Source organism: Oncorhynchus kisutch, linkage group LG10 (genome assembly GCF_002021735.2).
Source record: "Oncorhynchus kisutch isolate 150728-3 linkage group LG10, Okis_V2, whole genome shotgun sequence".
Taxonomy (NCBI): Eukaryota; Metazoa; Chordata; class Actinopteri; order Salmoniformes; family Salmonidae; genus Oncorhynchus; species Oncorhynchus kisutch.
This window is the reverse complement of record NC_034183.2, coordinates 31,095,153-31,122,424: the sequence shown is the minus strand read 5'-3', so window position 1 is coordinate 31,122,424 and position 27,272 is coordinate 31,095,153.

Here is a 27,272-nt window from a genome sequence, read left to right as displayed (position 1 = left end):
CAAACAACTAATTACTTCAATTGGAAAGCATTCAGTTTCCTGTGGCGATGGTGTGTTGACTCATTGTGTGAAATACTGTGAATACCACCTAATTCTACGACGCACACTCACTGTAATAATACTATATTACCGTCACACATTACATTTTTTGCTCGCAACATTTTCAGTCCCACAATAAAGTCAGTAAATATTACAGGTACAAGTCATATTCAAAATGGTACGTAGTAACTGAACGCCAGTAGTGCATTGTTTGCCTGTTGCATCCTCAGTTCAAGCTCATCACTTGAAACCACTTGCGATCAGAGTATGGTTAGGTTGAGAGTGTACATGTGTGGCTTGTGTATGCGTGTGAGTGAACACTAAGGTTCACTGACAAGACTTAAGAATGACTGCTTTAACCAGCACCGACACAGAGCAAACTTAATCCCTGTATGCCCACCAACAACCCCCAAATCAAATCAAATCAAATTTATTTATATAGCCCTTCGTACATCAGCTGATATCTCAAAGTGCTGTACAGAAACCCAGCCTAAAACCCCAAACAGCAAGCAATGCAGGTGGAGAAGCACGGTGGCTAGGAAAAACTCCCTAGAAAGGCCAATACCTAGGAAGAAACCTAGAGAGGAACCAGGCTATGTGGGGTGGCCAGTCCTCTTCTGGCTGTGCCGGGTGGAGATTATAACAGAACATGGTCAAGATGTTCAATGTTCATAAATGACCAGCATGGTCGAATAATAATAAGGCAGAACAGTTGAAACTAGAGCAGCAGCACAGTCAGGTGGAAGTTGAAACTGGAGCAGCAGCATGGCCAGGTAGACTGGGGACAGCAAGGAGTCATCATGTCAGGTAGTCCTGGGGCATGGTCCTAGGGCTCAGGTCAGTTGAAACTGGAACAGCAGCATGGCCAGGTGGACTGGGGACAGCAAGGAGTCATCATGTCAGGTAGTCCTGGGGCATGGTCCTAGGGCTCAGGTCCTCCGAGAGAGAGAAAGAAAGAGAGAAGGAGAGAATTAGAGAACGCACACTTAGATTCACACAGGACACCGAATAGGACAGGAGAAGTACTCCAGATATAACAAACTGACCCCAGCCCCCCGACACATAAACTACTGCAGCATAAATACTGGAGGCTGAGACAGGAGGGGTCAGGAGACACTGTGGCCCCATCCGAGGACACCCCCGGACAGGGCCAAACAGGAAGGATATAACCCCACCCACTTTGCCAAAGCACAGCCCCCACACCACTAGAGGGATATCTTCCACACATCCCCACATGACTCCAACGCTCAAATGCATTATATATGCTCTCTTAGACTTAATTGAAACTGAAAATGTTATGTTCCACACCGGTGCACTCATAATAGGCCTGTGCTGAGTGACCAGCCTGGTAAAGCATTTACAGGGCAAGTACAACATGAGTGTGTTTTGAGTTTACCCCAGTTAGAAATGAGGCCAGTACGATGATATCTGTTGAAGTAAGGCTTAAAACAAACTCTGATATACTGTCAAACCAAACTGATTAGATATTATTGCCTCTTTTATAGTCAGAGTATTAATGTTTATTGAATGTCAATCTGTTGCACAGTGCTGGGAAATATTGGGTAGTTTCAAACATTTAGTGGACCTCTGGAAATGACTAAGGTCACATAACAGATGACTAAGGTCCCATAAAAGATTTCTAATACACATGCTAATGGTTAGAGGCAAAATATCATTAGCAAGGTCATCAGAAACTCGCTCCTTTCAGTCCAATATATGATTAATTAATTACTTTTTAATTTAGGATTTATCCGTTTGCAGCTGTTTGACCTTAAGTGATTCAATGCACCTTTCGCTTTAATTAAAATAATGAATTCCAAAATCAAATGGAGTGTGGATCTTTGTGTTGCCTGCTAATGCAACATTGATTGTCTGTGCCGGTCTTTTAATAAATGCTTCCCAATAACATGTATTAACATAACTTAATGGGGAATTAGCTTTGCCACAACCTGCACTGAAATATGGAAAGAAAACAGCACAGGCTGATTTCAATTTAAGGCATGTTTGAAATGCTTATCAGTCACGAAGATATTAGGACATGTTTTCTGCACGATCGTAACCAGAAAGGCAATGGGTGATTGGCCTTATGATGAAATTGAAAGCAGGCCAGCAACACTAATGCTATGACTGGGAAGCAGTGACCTTATAGTTGAGCTCAATCCAGTTAGAGAGATAAACCCCCCCAACTCAATATAATTTGATTAGCTGATTGCAGAAGCTGACTGTAGGGTCTGTTTGAGTGCTTCTGAAAAGATGACTGGGAGAAAATCAAAGAGAGGAAACAACTTACTCTTTCCATCCCCTAGTGGAGAGAGAGAGAGAGAGAGAGAGAGGAAATCTTACAACCACGCTCAATGCTCGCACAGGTCAAGAGCAGGATATTGAACCAGAGTAGATCAGAGCAGAGTCACTCTCCTCACACTCTCTGACACTTCTCTCTGCCCCTCTACCTCTCCTCATCCCTCACTCTGAGAAGTAATCTCTTATGGGAGACGCGCTGCAGCAGGACATTAGCCAGCAGCGCACCGTGGCAACCGCCCGACAACACCCATCACTCCAAAGAGCCATTCAGCTATGACGTCATCACAGCACACCAATGACCTTCATTGATTGGAGCAAACGTTCCATGCCATCTGATTGAAGCAGAGGCGTTCCGTGCCACCCTAACAAGCGCTAATGAGTTTTAATGCATGACTTCTGATAGATGTAATAGATATATCCTAAAGGACATGAGCACATCCATTTCATGATTAATTTAGCTATTAATAAGAACCTAATGCCAAAGGATAGGGCACAATGCTGACAACTGTCCAGTCTGCTGTGTGTGCCACATTAGCATACTGTAGCTGCCTCAGGCTAGCATTATGTTGAGGGTCTAATCTTAGTGTATTGTTGTGGTACAGGGTAACTACATGATTGTGTGAAGATGTCTATGCTTGGTGACATTTGCATTTCAGTGCTACTTTTCCTTCCAGCTCTTGGTCTTTTCTGTCCTTTCTTCTAGCAGGTGATAGAAATGAAATTGCACAGGAACCAACTAAACCACTATCATTACTGTGTCTGTCTCTCTGTGCTATCTGATGTAAGATCAATCTGTCCAACACTAGACATTCACTGGGTTTCAGACAGTCCAGACAAGTGTTTTAACACCTTTCTGTCTGGTTGAGGAGACAGAATGTTTCATTTGTTTTGTTGACTTCCTACTCTAGCTGAGTGACAGGTTGAGAGCAAGAACAGATCTAAGTGATTTCCTGAGAGCAGTTAGTGTTCCGATATTCAAACACAATCCCTTCTGGCTTGACACTTATCGATCAGACGGACGCATGTTTGTGTTGCACTTATATTTGTCCTATTTCACATACTCATGTGTGAAATAGAAATGTATTTTTTTGCATTTCCCAAATCCCCCAGAGACACCCTTGGAGAGTGGGGTCACGGCCAGGGTATTATCTACGTCAACCCTGGAGCAATTAGGGTTAACTAGCAACCTTTTGGTTACTGGCCCGACGCTCTAACCGCTAGGCTACCTGCCACTCCGTGTGTGTGTGCGTGCGTGCATGCGTGTGTCTATTTGTGCATGTATCCAGAACAGCCACATTCTTCCCCCACAGCCTGGTCAGTGCTGCTAAATTCCACACCTCGCCAGTCAGATAAATACCTTGAGTAAAGCAGAGCCTACATTCACTGCAAATATTAACTGACCCTGTGGTAAATCAAACAAAATGTCAACAGTGCTTAGCTGGAAAGCCATGTGTGGTTGCTGCTTATGGTTGTTATTTGCCCATATCACATACAGCTCTGCAGACCAGTCGATACAACCTGTCTCTTATCATCTAGAGACGTTGATTACTTTTACCTTTTCCATCCTGATATAAAATATCACTCTGTCAATCTCCAGGTAATGAGAAATTAAATCAGCGAATTTATAGAAATATCAAACATATGGGACAAACTCAGAAAGATAGAAAACAGAAACATATGGGCAAGAGTAAATAAAGTGTGTGCTAAAACAGTTACATCTATGAAAAGAAGTCGAATTGCAATGGTCATTTTACAATTAAGGCAGATGGCTTCACAGTGTGTGGACAGCTGGCTGTGGACCGGATGCTGCGTAACTGTCACTTTCCTATCTTCTTGTTTATCAGCTTTTACAAGCTCGGGCGGATATTGTCACAGCCATCAAAAATATGTCAAGTCCTTGTCACATCATACACCGATGTAGAGCCGACGAGATGGTTCTAAACCTTCTGATGTTCTACTATGAGCTGCCACCGCCCCCTTGAGGATTTCTGCTCTCATGACATGAGAGAGAGAGAGAGAGAGAGAGAGAGAGAGAAAGAGAGAGAGTTAGTTATTAACCGGCGAGCTGAAGGGATGCCAGAGATAGGGAGGTTGGCAGCTCGGTGGTACAGGCTGCCAACTGTGAGGAAGCGGAGGCTTGCAGGGCACAGCATGGAGCCATTACAGCCTGGGATTTAATCAGTCCACCCAGAGACGAGGGCAGAGGGAGAAGGAGGTCTCTGAGATCCAGAGTTCTCTGTTAGGGGATCAATGAGGCTCTCGTCAATATGGATGGTTATGTTGTTTCTACACTCAAGTCTCAATCTGCCGAATGCTAAGCATTCGATAGCACCTGCGTAGCTGTGTTACTGACAGCCTGGACTGATGCTTCACAACGAATAATGTTTACCTGGCCCTGGTTGATCAGAATAAGGAAAGGAAGAAGAAGAAATTCACAGCACAACACAGTCTGGTAGCTTGTTTACCATTTCAAGGTTATCATACTAGGAATACTATGTTTATCTTCTAACCATTGTTGGCCTTTATAATAATACACATAGGTTTTAGGAGTAATCCTACTGTAGCGTTATTCATTCAAAAGCAAGCCAAAAGTATTTAAACATGTTTTAGTTTCCAAGTGTTATCAGTGAGCGTCAGTCAGAGTGCTGTTATGCAGGTCAGCCAGCCCACTACTGTTCCAATAGTATTTTACACAAACACACACACACACACACACACACACACACACACACACACACACACACACACACACACACACACACACACACACACACACACACACACACACACACACACACACACACACACACACACACACATCTGGACCTCACAAATTGATACAATTGTATCACCTGCCGCTTGTTTTAAAGATGTTCCAGCAGCAGGGACCTGCAAACAGAGGTGTGGAGGTATTAAGTGGGGTAGGTAAGTAGGGGAAAACAGTTCTATATTCTCTCTGTCATGTCTCATATGTGGATCAGATCAGCCAGACCAGTGTTTACCTCTATCTGCCTCCTGTGGTCTGGGTCCTTTCCACTGTGGGGGTGATTCTCACCTTCTCTTTCACAGGTTCAGCCCCATCTGTAGTCGGCTATTGTGCTCTTCTATAAAACTGGCTGTGAATTAAATAAGGACACACACACAGGCAAAAATAAATGTCATCATTCTAAGCATGACCATTGAATAGCTTTAGTACCTTCCTTTGTACACTGTAAGAAGAACAACAGTAGCTCATCCAAGGGCGATGAGTCCAATTTGTCCTCTTGTGGTACCATAGGGCTTGAACTATTTTACAGCTATATTTTTATATCAAATACATTCTGAGCATTGTAATTATGAAAGAGATGGAGGGTGATATATTTATGACAACAGCCATACCTGGGGTTCACCCTTGTATTTTTTATCTTAATACTCCCTGTCTGTCTGGCTAGCTCTTCCTCGCCAAATCTCAGGTGGAGCAATAACAATGGGAGCACCTTGGGTTTATCTCCACCTCCATATCACTGCAGATTAAACAGGCTGAATTAGACTGAGCTCAGTCCAGCCGTGGTGAGAGAAGATGGGGAGAATATGGAATTGGCCCAACGAGTGTGGGCTTCACAGCGGAGGTTGGGTGGGCCCCATGGTGCTGCTCTGTGTCTATGGCTTCAGCTCAATAATGAGGCTCTCTGAGCCTATCCTCACAGGCTACCTCAATGGGTCATACAAGAACCTTACCACCCAACAGGTAAGGCATGTTCATAGTTTATTAATTTAACCTCGAATTAGCCAGGTAAGTCATATCATAAATTCTATTTTATGATATCAGATGCTTTTCTGTATACTTGTCGCAAGACCCACTGGCTGGTCATGGCTCACATCAACAACATCCTCCCGGATACCCTAGACCCACTCCAATTTGCATACCGCCTCAACAGATCCACAGATGATGCAATCAATTGCACTCCACACTGCCCTTTCCCACCTGGACAAAAAGGAAAACCTACGTGACAATGCTGTTCATTGACTACAGCTCAGTGTTCAACACCATAGTGCCCACAAAGCTCATCACTAAGCTAAGGACCCTGGGACTAAACACCTCTCTCTGCAACTGGATCCTGGACTTCCTGACGGGCTGCCCCCAGGTGGTGAGGGTAAGCAACACCACGTCTACCATGCTGATCTTCAGCACTGGGGCCCCTCAGGGGTGTGTACTTAGTCACCTCCTGTACTCCCTGTTACCCCACAATTGCGTGGACAAACAAGACTCAAACACCAACATTACGTTTGCTGATGACACAACAGCCTGATCACCAACAACGATGAGACAGCCTATAGGGAAGAGGTCAGAGAACTGGCAGTGTGGTGCCAGGACAACAACCTTTCTCTCAATGTGAGCAAGATAAAAGAGCTGATCGTGGTATACAGGAAAAGGCAGGCCTGTAAAGGAGCGGGTCGAGAGTTTCAAGTTCCATCTTGTCCACATCACCAATCAACTATCATTGTCCAAACACACCAAGACAGTTGTGAAGAGGGCACGACAAAACCTTTTCCCCCTCAGGAGACTGAAGAGATTTGGCATGGGTCCCCAGATCCTCAAAAAGTTCTACAGCTGCACCATCAAAAGCATTCTGACCGGTTGCATCACTGCCTGGTATGGCAACTGCTCGGCATCTGACTGTAAGGCCCTACAGTAAATCAAAACAAATTTTATTGGTCACATACAAATGGTTAGCAGATGTTAATGAGTGTAGCGAAATGCTTGTTATGCGTACGGCCCAGTGCATCACTGGGGCCAAGCTTCCTGCCATTCAGGACCTATATAATAGGCGGTGTCATAGGAAAGCCCATAAAATTGTCAGACTCCAGTAACCCAAGTCAATGTTTTCTCTGCTACCGCACAACAAGCGGTAGCAGAGCGCCAAGTCTAGGACCAAAAGGCTCCTTAAAAGCTTCTACCCTCAAGCCAAAAGACTGCTGAACAATTAATCAAATTGCCACCGGACTATTTACATTGACACCCCCCCTCCATTTGTTTTTTACACTGCTGCTACTCTCTGTTTATTATCTATGCATAGTCACATCACCCCTACCTCCATCTACAAATTACCTCCACTAACCTGTACCCCTGCACATTGACTCGGTACCGGTACCCCCTGTATATAACCTCGTTGTTGTTATTTTATTGTGTTGCTTTTTATAATTTTTTTACTTTAGTTTATTTGGTAAATATTTTCTTAACACTTACTGAACTGCACTGTTGGTTAAGGGCTTGTAAGTAAGCATTTCACGGTAAGATCTACACTTGTTGTATTCGGCACATAGTACAAATAAAGTTTCATTTGATTTTTATTTATAAAACCCTCTTAGACCCTATCTGAGATACCTACTGCAGTCCTCATCTTCTACATACAACACCCGTTCTTGTCACACCCTGACCATAGTTTGCTTTGTATGTTTCTATGTTTTGGTTGGTCAGGGTGTGATCTGAGTGGGCATTCTATGTTGGATGTCTTGTTTGTCTATTTCTATGTCTGGCCTGATATGGTTCTCAATCAGAGGCAGGGGTTAGTCATTGTCTCTGATTGGAAACCATATTTAGGTAGCCTGGGTTTCACTGTGTGTTTGTGGGTGATTGTTCCTGTCTCTGTGTTTTGCACCAGATAGGGCTGTTTTTGGTTTTCCACATTGTTTTGTAGTGTTCGTGTTCATCTTTTTGTTATTAAACATGAATCAAAGAAACCACGCTGCATTTTGGTCCGCCTCTACTTCACCTAAAGAAAGCCGTTACGGTTCTGCCACTCACATTCTGTTAAAGGTCCCAAAAGCAACCCTGGGTCACTCCTCTTTTCAGTTTGCTGCAGCTTAAACGAGCTGCAAAAAACACTCAAAATTGATTTTTTTTTGGGCCATCTTTTCATTCAAAGACTCAATCATTGACACTTTTACTGACAGTTGTGGCTGCTTCATGTGATGTATTGTGGTCTCTACCTTCTTGCCCTTTGTGCTCTTATCTGTGCCCAATAATGTTCGTACCATGTTTTGTGCTGCTACCATGTTATGCTGCTGCCATGTGTTGCTGTCATGTTGTATTGCTACCATGCTGTGTTGTCATGTGTTGCTGCCATGCTATGTTGTTGTTCTTAACTGACTTGCCTAGTTAAATAGAGGTTCAATAAAAATGATATTAAAAGCATACATATAACTATTACAAATTATACTCCATGACTTTGGAATGTATTTACTATTCTTATTTATGTTTAAAACCCTAAAAGCAATAAACACATAGCTGTAAAGACGGTTACTGGCAATAGACATTAAATTACCACTATTTCCCAACACCCAATAGACAGCAGCCAATAAGGAAAGCATTAATTACACTGGCTAATTACCTGTGATGTCTATCGTCTCCAGATGGATCAGACCAGATGGAACTAGTCGCAGAATGGCTTTCCTTTGGCTTTGCATTGATTATAGATCTGAAACATTCCCCTATCTCCCTGGAAACCACAGGTGATTACTGTATTTAAATTACATCCTGCTTCAAGAATCTACAGTGTAAATTCTTCCGGGTGACATGCAATTGCAGTTACTATGCCTTTGACTAAGTCAATTCGGAATTTCATATTTCCCTTAAGATCCAGGTTATTGTATAGCGTTGCCGATATTTGATAACAGGGTTTGGATAACTAATGCACTGTTTCATTCCATGTCTTCAAACATCAAGTGTAATAAAGTTTTAAACCTATGCGCTATATTACAATGAACTTGGCAATATGAATGTTATGGGAAACAAATTCAAGATTGGCAAAAAGCATGAACCAAGATTGTTTTGCATGAACATCTACGATATTCCTGCAATGAAATTGCTGATAATAGTCAGCAGGGACTAGGGTTGCAAAGCTACCGGAATCTTCTGTAACTTTTGTAATTAACAGGTAATCTATGGCAATCTATGGTAATTTATACTTCAATAACAAAATATGTATTAATGTTGTATAAACAATACCTGTCAAAAGCTTGGACACACCTACACATTCAAGGTTTTTCTTTATTTTTACTATTTTCTACATTGTAGAATAATTGTGAAGACATCTTCCTTTCCTGTGGTGATCTTCATGAAAGACAGTTCCATCATGGCGCATGATGGTTTTTGCGAATGCACTTGACATTCTTGACATTTTCCGTATTGATGACCCTCATGTCTTAAAGTAATGATGGACTGTCGTTTCTCTTTGCTTATTTGAGCTGATCTTGCCATAATATGGACTTGGTGTCACATCTGCTCCCACTCCCCCTCTCTGGCGCTCGAGGTCGCCAGGCTGCTCATCATTATGCACACCTGTCACCATCGTTAAGCGCACCAGTGCTTCATCGAACTCACCTGGACTCTATCACGTCATTGATTGCCTACCCTATATATGTCACTTCCTCAAAAAAATTGTGTCACGACTCCGTCGAAGTCGGCTCCTCTCCTTGTTCGGGCGGAGATCGGCAGTCGGCGTCGTCGGTCTTCTAGCCATCATCAATCCACTTTTCATTTTCCTTTTGTTTTGTCTCGTCTTCCCACACACCTGGTCTCAATTCCCTCATTACATGTTGTGTATTTAACCCTCTGTTCCCCCCATGTCTTTGTGCGGAATAGTTTTTTGTAAGTGCATGTGCACGTTTTCTCTGGTGCGCAACGGGTTTTGTACCCATTTGTTTGTTGTTCTGGTTTCTGATGGTTTTATGAATAAAACTGCTCCGTTGATTACCCATTACCCGGCCGATGGCACAGAACTCGCTCCACCACTCCTCCACTAACCTCTCCCCCTTCAAGTGCGTACTGGGGTATCAGCCTGTTCTGGCACCTTGGCATCAGAGCCAGATTGAGGCTCCTGCGGTGGACGACTGTTTCAGGCGCATGGAGGAAACATGGGAAGCTGCTTATGTTCACCTTCAGCGGGCCGTGCTGCGCCAGAAAGACAGCGCAGACCATCACCACAGTGAGGCCCCGGACTGGGTCTGTCTCTCGACCCGAAACCTGCCCCTCCGCCTGCCCTGCCGGAAGCTGGACCCGCAGTTTGTGGGGCCATTTAAAGTCCTGAGGAGAGTGAACGAGGTTTGTTACAGGTTACAGCTTCCAACCGATTACCCTATTAACCCCTAGTTCCATGTGTCTGTCCTCAGGCCGGTGGTGGCTGGCCTGCTCCAGGAGTCTGAGGTGCGGGAGGTTCCTCCGTCCCCTCTGGACATCGAGGGGGCCCCGGCATTCTCCGTTCGCTCCATACTGGATTCGAGGCGTCGGTCCTTCAGTACCTCATGGAGTGGGTATGGTCCGGAGGAGAGGTGCTGGGTTCCGTTCGAGGATGTGTTGGACCCTTCAATGCTGCGGGAGTTCCACAGTCTCAGTCCAGACCGCCCTGCGCCTCGCCCTTCCGCAGAAGTCGGTTCCCCTCCTTGTTTGGGCGGCGTTCGGCAGTCGGCGTCGCCTGTCTTCTAGCCATCACCGATCCACTTTTCATTTTCCTTTTGTTTTGTTTTGTCTTCCCACACACCTGGTCTCAATTCCCTCATTACATGTCGTGTATTTAACCCCCTGTTCCCCCCATGTCTTTGTGCGGAATAGTTTTTTGTAAGTGCATGTGCACGTTTTCTCTGGTGCGCAACGGGTTTTGTACCCATTTGTTTGTTGTTCTGGTTTCCGGTGATTTTATGAATAAAACTGCTCCGTTGATTACCCAGTTTTGCTCTCCTGCGCCTGACTTCCCTGCCGCCAGTTACGCCCTCCCTTAAAAATTGGGTTACTCCATGGTTCCATATGTGTTATTTCAAAACACAAATATATATTAATTAGATAAGTATTCAACCCCCTGAATCAATACATGTTACAATCACCTTTGGCAGAGATTACAGCTGTGAGTCTTTATGGATAAGTCTCTAAGAGCATTCAAGCGCTGTCAAATTGGTTGTTGATCATTGCTAGATGCCATGCATTTCAGGTCCTGCTGAAAGGTGAATTTATCTCCCAATGTCTGGTGGAAAGCAGACTGAACCAGATTTTCCTTAAGGATTTTGCCTTTTGATTAGCTCCATTAGATTTATTTTTTTGCTTTGCTTGAAAATATGGAGGGTGGTACTCAGTAATGTGTTGTATTGAACCCTGTGTTGTATCCTGTATTCAGGATAAAAAGTGAATTGCTTTACCACATATTTTGCAGTATTACTTTGGTGCCTTGTTGCAAACAGGATGCATGTTTTGGAATATTTTTATTCTTTACAAACGATCTTCTTTTCACTCTGTCAATTAGGTTAGTATTTTGGAGTAACTACAATGTTGTTGATCCATCCTCATTCACAGCCATTAAACTCTATAACTGTTTTAATGTCACCATTGGCCTCATGGTGAAATTCTTGAGCAGTTTCCCCCCTCTCCGACAACTGAGTTAGGAAGGAAGCCTGTATCTTTATAGTGAGTGGGTGTATTGATAACTTTACCACACTCAAAGGAATATTCAATGTCTGCTTTTTTTACCCATTTACGAATAGGTGCCCTTCTTTGGAAGGCATTGGAAAACTTCCCTGATCTTTGTGGTTGAATCTTTCTTTGAAATTCACTTCTCGACTGAGGGAACTTACAGATAATTGTACAGTGCCTTGCGAAAGTATTCGGCCCCCTTGAACTTTGCGACCTTTTGCCACATTTCAGGCTTCAAACATAAAGATATAAAACTTTATTTTTTTGTGAAGAATCAACAACAAGTGGGACACAATCATGAAGTGGAACAACATTTATTGGATATTTCAAACTTTTTTAACAAATCAAAAACTGAAAATTTGGGCGTGCAAAATTATTCAGCCCCCTTAAGTTAATACTTTGTAGTGCCACCTTTTGCTGCGATTACAGCTGTAAGTCGCTTGGGGTATGTCTCTATCAGTTTTGCACATCGAGAGACTGACATTTTTTCCCATTCCTCCTTGCAAAACTGCTCGAGCTCAGTGAGGTTGGATGGAGAGCATTTCAGTTCTTTCCACAGATTCTCGATTGGATTCAGGTCTGGACTTTGACTTGGCCATTCTAACACCTGGATATATTTATTTTTGAACCATTCCATTGTATATTTTGCTTTATGTTTTGGATCATTGTCTTGTTGGAAGACAAATCTCCGTCCCAGTCTCAGGTCTTTTGCAGACTCCATCAGGTTTTCTTCCAGAATGGTCCTGTATTTGGCTCCATCCATCTTCCCATCAATTTTAACCATCTTCCCTCTCCCTGCTGAAGAAAAGCAGGCCCAAACCACGATGCTGCCACCACCATGTTTGACAGTGGGGATGGTGTATTCAGGGTGATGAGCTGTGTTGCTTTTACGCCAAACATAACATTTTGCATTCTTGCCAAAAGGTTCAATTTTGGTTTCATCTGACCAGAGCACCTTCTTCCACATGTTTGGTGTGTCTCCCAGGTGGCTTGTGGCAAACTTTAAACAACACTTTTTATGGATATCTTTAAGAAATGGCTTTCTTCTTGCCACTCTTCCATAAAGGCCAGATTTGTGCAATATACGACTGATTGTTGTCCTATGGACAGAGTCTCCCACCACAGCTGTAGATCTCTGCAGTTCATCCAGAGTGATCATGGGCCTCTTGGCTGCATCTCTGATCAGTCTTCTCCTTGTATGAGCTGAAAGTTTAGAGGGACGGCCAGGTCTTGGTAGATTTGCAGTGGTCTGATACTCCTTCCATTTCAATATTATCGCTTGCACAGTGCTCCTTGGGATGTTTAAAGCTTGGGAAATCTTTTTGTATCCAAATCCGGCTTTAAACTTCTTCACAACAGTATCTCGGACCTGCCTGGTGTGTTCCTTGTTCTTCATGATGCTCTCTGTGCTTTTAACGGACCTCTGAGACTATCACAGTGCAGGTGCATTTATACGGAGACTTGATTACACACAGGTGTATTGTATTTATCATCATTAGTCATTTAGGTCAACATTGGATCATTCAGAGATCCTCACTAAACTTCTGGAGAGAGTTTGCTGCACTGAAAGTAAAGGGGCTGAATAATTTTGCACGCCCAATTTTTCAGTTTTTGATTTGTAAAAAAAGTTTGAAATATCCAATAAATGTCGTTCCACTTCATGATTGTGTCCCACTTGTTGTTGATTCTTCACAAAAAAGAAGAAATGTGGCAAAAGGTCGCAAAGTTCAAGGTGGCCGAATACTTTCGCAAGGCACTGTATGTGTGGTGTACAGAGATGAGGTAGTCATTCAACAATCCAGTCCATGCAATGTATTATGTGACTTGAAAGTTACAAAAATGATTGTAGTTTCCTTCAAACTTAGAATGTTTCAAGTAATATATCCTATCCACATATGATTTTTATACACTTTGGAGTTATTACCACCAGCCTCATCAGTATAAATGAATCCACTCCCAGCAGCACACAGTTCATAGTATGGTCAGGTGGTTCTGTCATTTCCATCTATCTCCTCTCTAAAACATCCAGAATCAAAGGCATACTCTGTAATACTAATTAAAAGGAATGTGTCCCTGCTTATGTAATTTAAATGTGTCATTATCTGTTCTTCATGGAGGGATTACTGCCAATGCTAAGCTATTAGCAGGTCTGTATCATAACCCTTTCCTCTCCTTTTTGTCCTCCTCTCCTTGCCTTCACTTCCTCTCCTCCTCCTCCTCCTCCCCTCCTTCAGAATGAGATTCATTCCATTAACTGTACTCTCCTCAGGCCCAGGGGAATTGATGAAATACATATTTAATACAGAGAGTGGTCATCTGACTTTAGGAACTGGGCAGTCAATCAATCAATAAATCAATAATTGAGTTGACTAATGATTCCCTTTGTGTGTCTCTCTCAGGTTCCAGATAGCCTGAGGCTTCAGCAGGGAGCGCTATGTCCTGGTGTTTGGTGTCAACAGCTTTGCTGTTTCTCATCAGAGAAGTGTATAATCTTATTCTTTGCAGCCGATTGGTGGAGCGCATCCCAGCTGAGTGTTTATCAAAGAGAAGAACTGACCTGCCACAAGCTTAACCTCTGGCATTACACTCCAAAAGGGAAATAACATGCAGCACTGCCACCACATAAAGGGAGAAGAAAGCAATGCAACGGATACACAACACACCTGTATTACAATTGTTTGTCCAAGGAGTGCAATACGTGTATATAGCCATTGGAGAGCACTGTAGCCTTATGAACATGAACAACAAGTTTCCAGCAGACTTTTTACAACACACACAAAAAAGTATTTTGTATAGATCTACCCTTGAGATGTGTGTGCCAAACCAAATATTTGCCATTCAGTTCCTCTACAACCACGTTCATGTGCACAATGTAATCACTATGTATATGGTCAAATTCTATTTGATTGTTTTTAATAAAAAAAGCTGTGCTGACCAATGCAAGTCAATGTAAAAATGTGACTAATTCATGAACAGTGAGTATAACTGTGGGAGCCTTTTTATAGATTGCACGGATAATAGGGTAGCAGCGCAGCGATGCTTGATTCTTTACTATTGACAATTTTGTAAAAGGCTATGTAACTTAATTCCCTTTTTGTGCACTTTTCTCTATGGGTATTCTGACCTTGAACTGAAGCATGGGGAAACACATGTGCTAGCCAGGTATTCATTTGGGGTGTAGATCCCAGAAATTGAGGTGTGGAAGAGGGGTGTCTACGGATGCGCTGTATTAACCTTGACAGTATTCTGACCTTGACTGATAATTCCACCACCTTTACTCGTGAGGAAACCATGAATATGGTCGAGCAAACCTTTCGGCTCCAAGTGGAAAAACATGTGCTTTATTTTTTCCAGATAGAACCAACACCATTCTCCATGCACAGTAATTTTATAAATTGCTAAGAGTTATGTAAGCGAGTAATCTTCTTGGAGAAGGGGATTGAACAAATAACAAATGAGGTAAATCATTTTTCGCAAAAGACGGATGTGAAAACATTAATGGAAGCAAACTCAAAAGCATGCAGTATCAACATGACAGGTATTTCTGCCCTTTTCCAACAGTGAAGTAAAACACACCTTATGCATCATTTAAATTGTATGGCCTTTAAACTTATTTTGTCATTATTATTATTTTTTCATCCCAGGAGATGAGTTTGCATTGGTCTGCTACTTTTCTCAACAACATTGATGCCCTGAATTTAGCAGGCGCTATCGACAGAGCAGTAGGAAAAAGTGATCCAGTGGAGGCAGGTGAATTAAAACATTGAGGAGGATGGGAGTCCCGCGGTACAGGCGCGGAACCCGGAGACAACAAAGTGTTTCAAAAATCTTCTAGGACTAATTATTTTAACCTAAAGCATTTAATAAAGGCATTTATAGTAGAATATTATGAGGAATGGGAATGAAGTGGCCACTTACACAGTGATGGAAAGAGATCACAGCAGTGATTGAATGAGGGTATGAGGCATGAGTTGAACTGTTCAGAGGCTTGACCAGCAGAGGACAGGATATGACTGGGAAGACAAAAAACAATACCACAACATACTATACAGACAAAAGAGCTAAGATTGAGTTAGCCCAAGCAAGGAGTAAAATCATTGATGTGTAATAATGTGATTGTTTTTAGGTATGTGATTGACTCTACATACAGTGATGAGAGAAAAGTGATAGGGGTACTCTATCAATCACTCTCTAGTGCTTGGAGAGGAAACATTCAATGTACCAGTGGATGAGCGGGCACAAGAGACGTGGCTTCAGTTCATGTCAGGAGAGAGTGGCAGTGGAGTGGAGTAGCCATCACCTCTTAATCAGGGAACAGAAGGGGACTTAGCTGTAAATACAAAAAGCAGACACATTCCATTACAGCTGCACAATCGTAGGTTTGGACAACGAGTTTCTCTATGAAGTTAAACTCAGACATCTCAAAATAAATATAGTCAAACACAGACTGCTCATCTCGCCTACTTGACAAATCAAATTAGTTCAACAAACATTCCTAAATAAAGCCCTGATCATCCACATACTAGATGATAACTGACAACTGCAAGCAGACTGGTGACACCATAGGCCCCAGAGCGGTGGGGCAATTTCTACCCTCTGGGGCCTGGAGTTCTTCCTTATATGATAACCTAACTAGGAAAACTCTTGGCCCTATAAGGTATGACAGTGATTCATCAGTTGTAAAAAGGTTAAATGGGCTGTGATGGGACCACTTTTTCCTAATCAGATCACATGGTATAAAAAAACCTCTATCAAACTGCAGCTACCTTATATTTGTTTATATAAATTATATTTAGACTAGATTAGGAGGGGGATTTCCTCTACCTAGACACATATACATATACTGATAGACAGTAGAACTCCAAGGGCTGAGCTTGCTTTATGCATGTTTGCATCATGCAGGCCTATGCAACTCTAGGCCTTACAAAACATTTACTCACTATTATGTTGACTGATTAATTCCAGTTAATAATGTTGGATCAAAAACGTATAGGCAGCCTAGCCAGCCCAATTTAGAATAAAAACTACATTTGATCACATTCACAGTTTCTCCTGACACAGAAATGGACTTTAAATACATGACCAATTAGTTTACCCTGACCAGATGGACAGGGCGCATAGGATGTAACGTTATGCAGCTGCTCTTATTACTAGCCTACAGTTGTTCAGAGTGAAAAGTAGTCTTGTTTTCATCACATACAGCATTCCAGATTTCTAATGTTTATATGTACACTAGGATGCAGCAACATTTCTGTCATGAGTTTTTGCTGGTGTCTGTCCGGAGTGATTATGTGTTATCATCTTTGCTAAATAAATACCGGAGGAAAGTCAAAAGTCTACTTGAGCGCACACGAAACAATGCACAGGTTCATCATCTCTCTTTAATCAAAACTTTAATGAATGGTGCGATGGAAGCTATCAAATCATGCAGAATTGTTTTCGACATCCTAGAAAAAGACAGTCGAAAGTTCGATATGTTCAGCAAATTAAACCGTCGTAACGTGCAATTACCTCTGTAAGCTCCTTGTAGTTGCCCTTGTTGGTGGAACTTTCCCTTACATCAAGCCGCCTGTATTGCTTGCCTTGTCTTCTTTTTGGAAAGTCTGAGCCAAGGCAAGCAATACAGGCAGCTTGATGTAGTAAGGCTCCCTGTTAACCAGCTATACCTTTGACACCAGTTGATATTGAACGCCCTCACATTTTCATCCTTCTTCATGAAACTGATCTCAGGTAGAGGTCGACCCTAACTTTTAATTCACACATTTTCTGTGTACCACAGAGAATGAAAGGGGTTCTTCAACATTAGAACCCCCATAATGCTCTGTGGCACAATCCCAATGTATCACACTAAATTCATTCTCTGATCCTAATTTTATGTTTGGATGGACAACATGTCAGTTCATACTGCAAAACCTTTGATTGGTTGGAGAGCGTCCTCCGGAAGTGATCATAATTACCATGTATGTCTATGGAAGGGGGTGAGGCCTACTTAGCCTCCTAGGTTTTGTATTGAAGTCAATGTAGCCAGAGAAGGATGGAAGCTTGTTGTCCTCCGGCTACACCGTGGTGCTACCCCAGTCAGTGCTGTTGACATTACTGTAGACCTGCATTGCTAAACAGTGTATTTTAATCAGTTATTTGGTGACATATGAATATATTTAGTATAGTTTTATCTTAAAATAATAACTTTTGTAATGTTTCTGTTTTTATGAAATTTCACTGAGGAGGATGGTCCTCCTACCCTATCTCCTCTGAGAAGCCTGCACTGAAGTGATTGGCTACTTCCTGCACACGTCACAGTCAGTGTGAACCAGAGTGACTTGAAACAAAGCTGACCAAACAAGATGTAGCTACAAACAAAATGGAGTTAAATGGTTCGAGTCTGCCATGAAGCAATCATCCATGTATATGGGTAAGAGTCTAGCTACATTTTCCAGATATAAGTTTCAAATTTTGTCAGAAAGTCATTTTATTGCAAGATAAAGCATACTGTTATTTTGCCAGAAAACATTAGCTTGCTGGCTCACTAGCTAAAGTTACACATATGATCAGGGTAGTAATATTTCTCAAATCAAGAGCCATTTGCAATGCTAGTTATAGACTACCTAGTTAACGTTGAACCTAGTTTGTTAGCTTTCGCTACCTGCAGATTCATACTACAGCTTTGATAATGTTTGAATTGGTAGGAGTATGAGTGGGGATTATGTCAGTTCATTGTTTAGCTAGCTAACTACCTAGCTAGCTACATGTCTAAACAAAAAACTCAACTTCACCAGATTATTACATCACCCATCAAATTAGCAGGTGTGTCTGGGGGTGATTACGGCCACTGATTGTATTTCATGAACATGTGTACATGTCTAGACAATAATGACCCATCCACTAACAGTAGCTAGATGTGGGTGAGGGGTAGTTATAGAATGTACTTCACATGTCCCATAAATTCAGAGAAGTGTGTCAGGTAAGTGTCATCGAATAACAATAAAATATTTGTAAAAGATTTTTATCTGGACACCTTCTGTTTTTGATATTGCTTCTATGCAAATACACAAGTACTATCACTGTACTGTTTACAGCTTCTGTATCCTGTGCATGTCAAATAAACTTGAGCGTGTGTTTACCACATGGCCTCACATGTGAATCATCAAAGAGATGGGTGGGACTAAGGCTTATGAGGGTGTGAAAGATGCTGAATGGGTGTAGACAAAGAGGGCATTTTTTCATCAAAAGTGAGGTTTACAAGTTTATCAACTTTCAAAGCAGAATTACTTTCGCATTGTTCCTCAACTGTAGTGTACAATGTACCCGTTTCTAGCTCGGAGACTCTACTTTTATCCAAATAACACAATTTCAAATTTACTACAGAAGACCGAATCAAGCCGGTCGGTCACAAATGTCTTAACTCAATAAGTATTCAAACCTTTGTTATGGCAAGCCTAAATAAATTCAGGAATACAAATGTGCTTAACAAGTCACATGATAACTTATTTCTGTTTCAGCTGTCTTTGTGCTTGTCTCCACCCACCTCCAGGTGTCGCCCATCTTCTCCATTATCCCCAGTGTATTTATTCCTGTGTTCTCTGTTTGTCTGTTGCAAGTTCATTTTGTTTGTAAAGCCTACCAGTGTTTTTCCCTTGGCTTGTTATTTTGCCTGAAGACTGTTCTAGTAACACACTTTTGTTAGTTCGACACTGTCTGCATCTGGGTCTTCTCCTGAAAAGTGATAGTACAACCTGGCCATGACTGACCCAGAAGACTCGGACCAGCTCCACAACACCATCTCCTCCCAAGGAGACACCATTGGAAGACACGGGGAGTTGCTTCGTGGTCTTATAGAAGGGTTCCAGACCTTGGCCATACACCATGACCGAGCGTTGAACACATTTCTGGAGCAACGCCACAGGTTGACTGTTAGGCAGCCTACCACAATGGTAACTTTCCAGCCCCTCTGTATCCCGGCTGTTAGGCAGCCTACCACAATGGTAACTTTCCAGCCCCTCTGTATCCCGGCTGTTAGCAGTGCTACCCCCCGGCGGCCACCTTGATTTCCCGGGAACCCTGCTTATCTCCCCCGGAATGCTTCAATGGAGTGTCGGGCACCTGTCGGGTATTTCTCGCTCAGTGTTCCCTCATCATCAAGCTGCAGCCCTCCTCCTTCCCCTTGGACTGCTCTAAGATAGCATACCTCATTACGCTGATGTCCGGGAGGGCTCTCGTCTGGGCTACAGCAGTATCGGAACAACAGTCACTTCAGTCTGGAGGAGATTGTGGTTTTTGATTCTCCATTGTCCGGGAGAGAGGCTGCCCGGAAGTTACTCCAGCTTCGGCAAGACTCTCGCAGTGTGGCAGACTATGCGGTGAATTTCCCCACGTTGGCAGCTGAGAGTGTCTGGAACCCGGAATCACTGTTCGCATGTTCCTGCACAGAGTATCGGAGGAAGTAAAGGACAAGCTTGCAGCCCGGGAATTACCGACACATCTCAACTCACTCATCGCCTTGACCATTCAGATCGATGGGTGACTACGGGAGCATAGGAAGGAGAGTAGGTTCGATTTCACTCGACCGCCCAAGGCTTCCACCTCGCCTTCGAGACATCCCAGAAGTCCCCAATGGTTCCGTTGCCGAGTGAACCCGAGGCTACCCAAGTTCCCCCGAGAGTCTCCGAAGTCTGCCAATTCATCTCTTCCCAAGCCGATGTCACTAGGCAGAGCTAGGCTGTCCCCAGCCGAATGGCTATAAAGGCTTCACATGAAGCGTTGCCTTTATTATGGGACTACTGGTTATTTCCACTAAAAGACCAGGCTCACTCGTAGGAGAAAGTACTCTGGTGGGCCATGCAGATAATTTTTACTCTCCCCTTACCCCTTTTCATGCCATCTTGCTGTGGGGGAACCAGTCGAAATCTCTCTGGGTACTCATCGACTCTGGGGCCGATTAGAACTTTAGGGACGCTACCCTGGCATCCGAGCTGGGCATCCCCACTCAGCCCCTCTCCGTTCCCATGGACTTTAGAGCACTGGACGGGAGCTCTATAGGCCGGGTCACACACAATATCACCCTATCAACCTACGTGTGTAAGAGAACCACAGTGGGACGATCCAATTCCTGCTTATTAAGTCTCCTCAGGTTCCCGTGGTATTGGGAGTCTCTTGGCTCCAGCAACACAAACCCATTATTGATTGATCTGCTGGTGCAATCATTGGCTGGAGCCCGTTCTGCCACGCTCATTGCCTGAAGTCAGCGCAGCCTGCCCCGGGACATCTTCCTGGGGTCTCGGAAGTTGCCCCGGACCTCTCCTCCATTCCTGCGAGGTACCAGGACCTCCGTGAGGTGTTCAGTAAGACGTGGGCCACTTCACTTCTGCAGTACCGACCCTATGACTGCAGGATCAACCTTTTGAAATCAAAATCGAATCAAATCACATTTTATTGGTCACATACACATTAGCAGATGTTATCGTGAGTGTAGCGAAATGCTTGTGCTTCTAGTTCTGACAGCCCAGCAATGTCTAACATGTAATCTAACAATTCCACAGCAACTACCTACCTTAATACACACAAATCTAAAGGGATGGATAAGAATATGTACATTTAAAAATATGGATTAACGATGACCAAGCAGCATAAGCAGGATCCAATAGATGGTATAAGAATAAGTATATACATATGAGATTAGAAATGTGAGATTTGTAAACATTATCAAAGTGCCAATATTTAAAGTGACTAGTGATCCATGTATTAGTGGCCAATGATTTGGGTCTGTCTTTCTGTCGTTTCCGGGGGCCAAGGCTATGGAGACCTGCATTGAGGACCTACATTGAGGACTCCCTAGCTGCAGGGTTCTTCTGTCCTTCTGCCTCCCCCGCCGGCACAGGGTTATTCTTTGTGGAGAAGGAGAAAACCCTGCACCCATGCATCGACTACCGGGGCCTCAATGACCTCACGGTAAAGAACCGCTACCTGCTACCACTCATCTCCTCGGCCTTCAAGACGCTCCAGGGGGCCACCATGTTCTCTAAGATGGACCTACAGAACGCCTACCACCTCAGTGCAGATATGGGAAGGGGACAAGTGGAAAACTTCCTTCAACACTGTTTGTCTGTTGCCAGTTCGTTTTGTTCGTCAAGCCTACCAGCATTTTCCCCCTTGCTCCTGTCTTTTTCTAGTTTTCACAGTTTTAACCATTCTGCCTGCCCTGACCCTGAGCCTGCCTGCCATTCTGTACTTTATGGACTCTGATCTGGATTACTGACCTCTGCCTGCCTTTGACCTGTTGTTTTGCCTGCACAGTTCTGGTAATAAACTTGTGTTTCTTCGACACTGTCTGCATCTGGGTCTTCTCCTGAAATGTGATAGCATGGACTCACTGCGTGTGCAAAAACAGTTTTAAACAAGATTTTTTTAATGACTACCTCATCTCTTTACCCCACACATACAATTATCTGTAAGGTCCCTGAGTCGATCAGTGAATTTCAAACACAGATTCAACCACAAAGCCTGGGGAGGTTTTCCAGTGCCTCGCAAAGAAGGGCATCTATTGGCAGATGGGTAAAAAAAAACAGACATTGAATAGACCTTTTAGCATGGTGGAGTTATTAATTAGACTTTGGATGGTGTATCAATACACCCAGTCACTACAAAGATACCATTGTCCTTCCTAGGTTGCCAGAGAGGAAGGCAACCGCTCAGGGATTTCACCAAGAGGCCAATGATGACTTTAAAATAGTTACAGTTTAATGGCTGTGATAGGAAAAAACTGAGGATGAATCGACAACACTGTATCTACAGGAGTTGTGATCACTATCCTATCATGTGTACAGTAGGTTGGAAGATGGATTGAGGTGGATATTTGGGAAAGTGGGGTCAGTTTCAGGAGTTGAGTGAACCTGAGCTGTCTCAGGTTGATCTCAATTCAAATATAGAAAAGTGAATGATGGAGCAATAGTAGGGGCTGCAAGGCAGGTGATTCCTATGGGTACAGTGGAGAGAAAGAGTAAAGCAGTTCCCTGGTTGACTGAATGTAAGCTGTGAAGAGTAGGAACAGGGCTTTCAGAATGTTGAAAAGGTCCCATAATTACCAGCACCTGATTCAGCATAAACAAACACAATCAGTAGTAAGGAGGATCATTAGGACAGCTAAGAGGGAGTGTTGGCGCTGGTTCTGTGGAAACATAGGCAGGACCACTCCTGTGGGAGAGGTATGGGGGATGGCTAACAGAATGAGTGGGGTCAGACGAGATTGGGATCTTCCTGTGCTGAAAAGTGGGGAGATTGTTGCAGTAGGCAATATGGAAAAGGCAGAGATGTTAGCCCAGGCATTTGTGAAGGTGCAGAGCTCAAATAATCTGACAGAAAAGCGGCAGCATGGGGGAGAGAGGGAGAACATCCGGGGATACTGGATCAGAGAGAGATGGTGGGGGATGAATTGAATGCCCCTTTTACGTTGGCTAAGATGAAGCGAGAATTAGCTAAAGCTGGGGTAGCATTATAATGGAGACACAGTAGGGAAATTTGGGACAGTTTGTACATAACTGCATGTCAATGCAACAGGTCAAAAAGATTAAGATTACAAGATAATTGTTTACTTTAGAATGTGCTTAATTCAGCTTTACGGGATACTGTATCATCTGATGTGTTTGAAGTATAAGTGGGTCTGAAGTATAATTCTGTATACTCATGGGTTTATTAAGACTTCCTGCCCAAGATGGAGTGAACTCGATTATGTTTATTTTCTTTCTTCCAGGACTGATGGAATGTCCGCTACCAAGTTTCTTTTCATGTTAATCAATGATTCTGTATCTCTCCCTTTGAAATGCTCCCTGAGGCAGGTGCCTTGGGAGAGCAGTTAAAAGTTCCCGGATCCAGCTGTTTAGGGACCTCCCAAATTAAGCAAGACCTAGCCATTTTGTTTGTGTTTACCCTACACACAACCCACCTGTTAATACTCTGTTGGATTTAGAGGTCTGGGGTAATTGTATTTGGTATTAGTGGGTTTTTAACAGGTTAGAAAAGATGCTGAAAACAAATGAAAGTTGATATTTGAGAGTTTTGTTTGCACACGTCAATTCTCTACATCTGCATTGCTTGCTGTTTGGGGTTTTAGGCTGGGTTTCTGTATAGCACTTTGTGACATCGACTGATGTAAAAAAGGTCTTTATAAATACATTTTATTGATTAGAAGAAATGTACTTAAAAAAATATATATCTTTAAATAATGTCTGAGGTACAGGAAAATCAAACACTCACTTAATAGGGCTGACTGACCTCTGACCTCTGTCACGTTCTGACCATAGTTTTTTGTGTTTTCCTTGTTTTAGTATTGGTCAGGACGTGAGCTGGGTGGGCATTCTATGTTGTGTGTCTAGTTGGTCTCTTTCTATGTTTGGCCTGATATGGTTCTCAATCAGAGGCAGGTGTTAGTAATTGTCTCTGATTGGGAACCATATTTAGGTAGCCTGTTTTGTGTTGGGATTTGTGGGTGGTTGTTTCCTGTCTTAGTGTTTTCTGCACCAGTTAGGACTGTTTTGGGTTTTGCCACGTTTATTGTTTTGTAGTGTATTCATGTTTCTCGTATTAAAAAACCATGGACACTTACCACGCTGCACATTGGTCCTCAGATCCTTCTCGCTTCTCCTCCTCAGATGAAGATGAAACTCTAACAACATGTATGTTTTGTTTGATAAAGTTCATATTTATATCCAAAAATCTCAGTTTACATTGGTGCGTTATGGTCAGAAATGCATTGTCTCAAACAAACATCCGGTGAAAGAGCAGAGAGCCACATCAAATTACAGAAATACTCATCATAAACATTGATAAACGATACAAGTGTTAAACATACAAATAAAACTTCTCCTTAATGCAACTGCTATGTCAGATTTCGAAATGGCTTTATGGAGAAAGCACACTTTGCGATTATGTTAGGTATGCACCTAGCCACAGAAACCCATACAGACATTGTTTTAACAGTTTTGGAACCTTTAGAGTGTTTTCTATCCAAATCTACTAATTATATGCATATCCTATCTTCTGGGCCTGAGTAGCAGGCAGTTTAATTTGGGCACGCTTTTAATCTAAAATTCCAAATGCTGCCCCTTACCCTAGTGAAGTTAACTAGCTTCCTACATATGATGAGCACTTGTTGGCTGCTTTCCTGAACTCTGCGGTCCAACTCATCTCAAACCATCTCAATTGGGTTGAGGTCGGGTGATTGTGGAGGCCAGGTCATCTTATGCAGAACTTCATCACTCTACTTTTTGGTCAAATAGCCCTTACACTGCCTGGAGATGTGTTGGGTCATTGTCCTATTGAAAAACCAATTATCGTGATATTAAGCGCAAACAAGATGGAATGGCGTTTTGCTGCAGAATGCTGTTGCCATGCTGGTTAAGTGTGCCTTGAATTCTAAATAAATCACAGATATTGTCACCAGCAAAGCACCCCAAAACCATCACACCTCCTCCATGCTTCACGATGGGAACTACACATGCGGAGATCATGCATTCACCTACTTTGGGACTCACAAAGACACGGCGGTTGGAACCAACAATCTCAAAATTTGGAATCATCAGAACAGAGGACAGATTTCCACCGGTATAATGTCCATTGCTCATGTTTCTTGGCCCAAGCAAATCTCTTCTTCTTATTGGTGTCCTTTAGTAGTGGTTTATTTTGAGAAATTTGACCATGAGGCCTAATTCACGTAGTTTAATTTGAACAGTTGATGTTGAGATGTCTGTTACTTGAAGTCTGTGAAGCATTTATTTGGGCAGCAATCTGAGGTGCATTTAATTGCTGATTTCTGAGGCTGGTAACTCTAACAAACTTATCCTCTGCAGCAGTGGTAACTCTAGGTCTTCCTTTCCTGTGGCGGTCCTCATGAGAGCCAGTTTCATCATAGCGTTTGATGGTTTTTGCAACTGCAACTGGTTTTTGCGATCGCACCAGCGCTTCATCGGACTCACCTGGACTCTATCACGTCATTGAATGCCTCCCCTATATTTGTCACTTCCTTAGTTTTGTTCCCGTGTCTGCATTGATGCTGTTTTGTTTATCTTTTCCAGACGTTGGTCTTGATAAGTTTCATGTCCCAGCATCTGTAGTTACGGAACCGTTACACTTGGTATTTTACCAAATAGGGCTATCCTCTGTATACCACCCCTACCTTGTCACAACACAACAAATTAAGAAGGAAAGAAATGCCACAAATTAACTTTTAACAATGCACACCTGTGAATTGAAATGCATTCCAGGTGACTACCTCATGAATCTGGTTGAGAGAATGGCAAGAGTGTGCAAAGTTGTCAAGGCAAATGGTGGCTATTTTGAAGAATCTCAAATATAAAATGATTCCACTTGTGTTATTTTATTCTACAATGTAGAAAATAGTTAACATAAAGAAAAACCCTGGAATGAGTAGGTGTGTCCAAACTTATGGTTTGGTACTCTTTGTTTATTTATGGAAATCCTTTGTTGTTCTCCATTATGATTGACGGTGAGGTGAGACCTGCTATTGGGAGGTCACTGTTTGCGGATGACGGGGCACTGTGGAGGAGAGGAAGAAATATTACCCATACAGCCAGGAGAGTTCAAGAAGCAATCAGTAAAGTTGAACAGTGGTCCCTCAGGTGGGGATTCAAGTTTTCAGTTGAGAAAACACAGACTGTTTTCTTTCTTGAAGAAAGGGTGGGGAGGAAATATACTTGAAGTTGTTGTGGAAGGCATCTAGAGGGTGAGACTGTTTAGGTTCCAATCAATTGAATTTACCACAGGTGGACTCCAATCAAGTTGTAGAAACATCTCAAGGTTGATCAATGGAAACAAGATGCACCTGAGCTCAATTTCGAGTCTCATAGCAAAGGTTCTGAATACTTATGTAAATAAGGTATTTCTGTATTTATTTACTTTTTAATTCTCAAATAACATGGGCGGTGCCTACTGGGGATTCGGAAAGTATTCAGACCCATTGACTTTTTCCACATTTTGTTACGTTACAGCCTTATATTAAATTGATTACATTATTTGTTTCCCCTCATCAATCTACACACAGTACCACACAATGACAAAGTGAAAACATATTTTTTAATATTTTTGCAAATGAAAAAGTAAATAAATACAGAAATACCTTATTTACATAATTATTCAGACAGTGGAAAGGCACACAACAGTCTATATAAGGTCTCACAGTTGACAGTGCATGTCAGAGCAAAGAATAAGCCATGAGGTCGAAGGAATTGTCCGTAGAGCTCTGAGACAGGATTGTCCGGGGAAGGGTACCAAAACATTTTTGCAGCATTGGTCCCCAAAAACACAGTGGCCTCCATCATTTTTAAATGGAAGAAGTCTGGAACCACCAAGACTCTTCCTAGAGCTGGCAGCCCCGCCAAACTGAGCAATTGGGGATGAAGGGCCTTGGTCAGGAAGCTGACTAAGAACCCGATGATCACACTGACAGAGCTCCAGAGTTCCTTTGTGGACATGGGAAAACCTTCCA